General features: G+C 38.5%; 1 pseudogene; it reads left to right on the plus strand.

Annotated features, from left to right (window-relative positions):
- Positions 1 to 1458: 1458 nt before the first annotated feature.
- On the plus strand, positions 1459 to 1809 carry LOC114036358 (annotated as a pseudogene).
- Positions 1810 to 3725: the final 1916 nt, after the last annotated feature.

Genomic DNA, 3725 nt, shown 5'->3' on the forward strand with positions numbered 1-3725 from the left:
TATCCCTCAAAAAGCAGAATTTGCCAAATGGAAAAAAAAAGAATAAAAAATAACTGAAGAAAAAACTCCCTAAGAAATATAATTTGTGTGAGGGCAGAGTCAAGATGGTAGAGTAAAAGCAATGACTTGCTTGAGCTCTCCTCCAAACCCCTCCAAATACCTGAACAAATAGCTCTAAACAAATTCTAAAGCAGCAGAACCCACTGAAAGATAGAGTGAAACAAATTTCCAGCCCCTGACAACCTGGATGGTTGATCAGAAAGGTTTATCGCCTCGGCTGGGAAAGGAGCACAGTTTGGAGTGGGTGTGCAGGCTTGAGTAAACCTAGAGCAGGCCTCAGAGGACTGAAACATGGGGAACTGTGGTGGTTTCCAGACTTCTCAACCCACAAACACCAAAGACAACTTAGAAGGTCAGTAGGAAATGTCTGTGCCGCAGTGAGAGAGAGAAGTGCAGGTGGACATAGCCTCAGTCCCCCATCTCCAGGAGTCAAACTACCCAATCCTACCCATAGAGTTTCAGTGTTGTTGATTCCAGCCCAACAACAGGTAAGTTGTCAGAACCCTACAACCTCCAACTGCCAGCATTGAAGGCCCCAGAATACAAAGCCAGTGACCAGGCCCTAAGGTCCCAACACAAGAAGCTTGGTTCTGTGTCCTCTGCTCCCCAACAGAAAAGCTCAATCTCTTTAAAGTCCAGGAAATAAGTAAATACCATGAGCAAAAAGAAGCATGCCATAGATTCATATTATGAAAACAGTGAGGATCAAGGCAGAAATTCTGAAGAGGACATTGTCAACAGACCCACATCTGGAACCAGAAAAGAGAATATGAATACACCTGAAGCACAAAAAGCCTTCATAGAAGAGCTCAAGAAGGATCTTAAAAGTCAAATGAGAGAGGTAGAAGAAAAAATAAGAGGTATGCAAGAGAGAGTCAATAGCATGGAAAAAGTAGGACAAAAAATAACAGTAGAAAACAAGTCCCTAAAAAATATGATTGGTCAATTGGGAAAAAAAAATACACTGAAGAAAACAAGCCCATAAAAAATACAATTAGCCAGGGGCAGCTAGGTGGTGCAGTGGACAGAGCACCGGCCCTGAAGTCAGGAGGATCTGAGTTCAAATACCCTCAGACCAAACACTTGACACTTACTAGCTGTGTGACCCTGGGCAAGTCACTTAATCCCAATTGCCTAAAAAGAAACAAAAAAAAACAAAAACAAATAAAGTTAGCTCTTTAAAAAAAAATTACAATTAGCCAAATGGAGAATGAGATACAAAATCTAATAGAAGAAAACAATTTGTTAAATATTAGAATTAAATTAGAACTGGGGCTTTCCTTTCCTGGCCTTGACTCTGCTGAGGTCGGACTTGCTGTGCCTGCCGCTGCTCTCGCCATTTCTGCAGTGCTAGGCCGCGACCACTGTACCAGACGGAGTAGAGGCCAGACCACCAAAATGCGCTACATGGCAGCCTACCTCCTGGCTGTCCTCGGTGATAACGATTCCCCCAACTCCAAGGACCTGAAGAAGATCTTGGACAGTGTGAGCATCCAGACGGAAGAGGAGCAGCTGAAGAAGGTCATCGGTGAGCTGAGTGGCAAGAACATAGAAGATGTGATTGCCCAGGGGAGCAGTAAGCTGGCCTCTACGCCCGCCGGGGGAGCTGTCGCTGTTGCTGCCAGTGGTGGCTCTGCTGCCCCGGCTGCTGGTAGCACTGCCCCTGCTGCCATAGTGGAGAAAAAGGAAGAAAAGAAAGAAGAGTCTGAGGAGTACAATGATGACATGGGCTTTGGTCTCTTTGACTGAGCACCCCCCTGATCTTAGAGCCAATAAACCTTTTATTTAAGAAAAAAAAAATAAAATAAATTAGAATTGGGCAAATGGAAGATAATGACTATGAGAGAGCAAAAATCAGTCAAACAGAAAAAAAAGAATGAAAAAATAGATGAAATGTAAGATACCTCATTGGTAAAACAACTGACCTGGAAAATCAATCCAGGAGAGACAATTTAAAAGTTATTGCTCGACCTGAAAATCACAATAAAAAAAGAGCCTGAGGGGAGCTAGGTGGTACAGTTGATAGAGCACCGGCCCTAAAGTCAGGAGGACCTGAGTTCAAATCCAGCCTTAGACCATACACTTGACACTTACTAGCTATGTGACCCTGGGCAAGTCACTTAACCCCAATTGCCTAAATAATAAAAAAAAAAAGCCTGGACAGTATCTTTCAGGAAATTATAAGGAAAACTGCCCTGAGGTCCTAGAACCAGAGGGTAAAAATAGCAATAGAAAGAATCTACCTATCACCCCCTGAAAGAGATCCCAAATTGAAAATTCCAAGGAATATAGTAGCTAAAATCCAAAATTACCAGGTATAAGAGAAAATACTGCAAACAGCCAGAAAGAAACAATTTAAATATCATGGAACCACAGTCAGGATTACACAGGACCTTGCAGCTTCTATATTAAAAGACCATAGTGTGTGAAATATAATAGGTATGAGAGACCTCTGGAGAAAATTGAATGGGGATAGAAAGGAATGTACTTTTTTCTTGGCGGTACGTGGCACATACACAAAAACTGACCATGTACTAGGGCATAAAAACTTCACAATCCAATGCAGAAAAGCAGAAATATTAAATACATCCTTTTCAGATCATGAGGCGATAAAAAATTTATGTAATAAAGGGCCATTGAAAGATAGACTAAAAAATAATGGGAAACTAAATAATCTAACCCTAAAAAATGATTAGGTCAAACAATAAAACATGGAAACAATAACTTCATTCAAGAGAATGATAATAATGAGACAACATACCCAAACTTATGGGATGCAGCAAAAGTAGTTCTTAGGGGAAGTTTTATATCTCTAAATGCTTACATGAATAAAACACAAAAAGAGGAGATCAACGAACTGGGCATACAACTAAAAAAAACTAGGAAAAGAACATCTTAAAAATCCTCAATTAAACACCAAATTAGAAATATTGAAAGTCAAAGGAAAAATTAATAAAATTGAAATTAAGAAAACTATTGAACTAATGAATAAAACTAAGAGCTGGTTTTATGAAAAAACCAATGAAATAGACAAACCTTTGGTTAATTTAATTTAAAAAAAAGAAAGAAGAAAACCAAATTACCAGAATCAAAAATGAAAAGGGTGATTCTACCACCAAAGAAGAGGAAATTAAAACAATAATTAGGAACTATTTTGCCCAACTGTATGCCAATAAATTTGACAATCTTAGTGAAATGGATAAATATTTACAAAAACATAAATTACCCATATTATCAGAAGAAGAAGTAAAATACTTAAATAACCCCATCTCAGAAAAAGAAATTTAACAAGTCATTGATGAACTCCCTAGGAAAAAATTTCCAGGGCAAGATAGATTTACAAATGAATTCTATCAAACATTTAAGGAACAATTAATTCCAATACTATATAGACTATTTGGGAAAATATGTGAAGAAGGATTCTTACCAAATGCTTTTTATGATACAAATATGGTGCTGATACCTAAATCAGGGAGAGTCAAAACAGAAGAAGAAAATTATAGGCTGGGATTCTTATAATCTAGCCACTGCTCAGATTCCTAAAATATAGCCACTGCTTAGATTCTTATAATATAGCCAATAAGCCAATAGCTTACTAATGTTCAGACTCCTTAAGAATCTGCCCAATACAATGGATGTTCTAATAAACTTTGTCTTTGCCTGAG

The sequence above is a fragment of the Vombatus ursinus genome, unplaced genomic scaffold (assembly GCF_900497805.2).
Source record: "Vombatus ursinus unplaced genomic scaffold, bare-nosed wombat genome assembly UNPS02009835.1, whole genome shotgun sequence".
NCBI classification, from domain to species: domain Eukaryota; kingdom Metazoa; phylum Chordata; class Mammalia; order Diprotodontia; family Vombatidae; genus Vombatus; species Vombatus ursinus.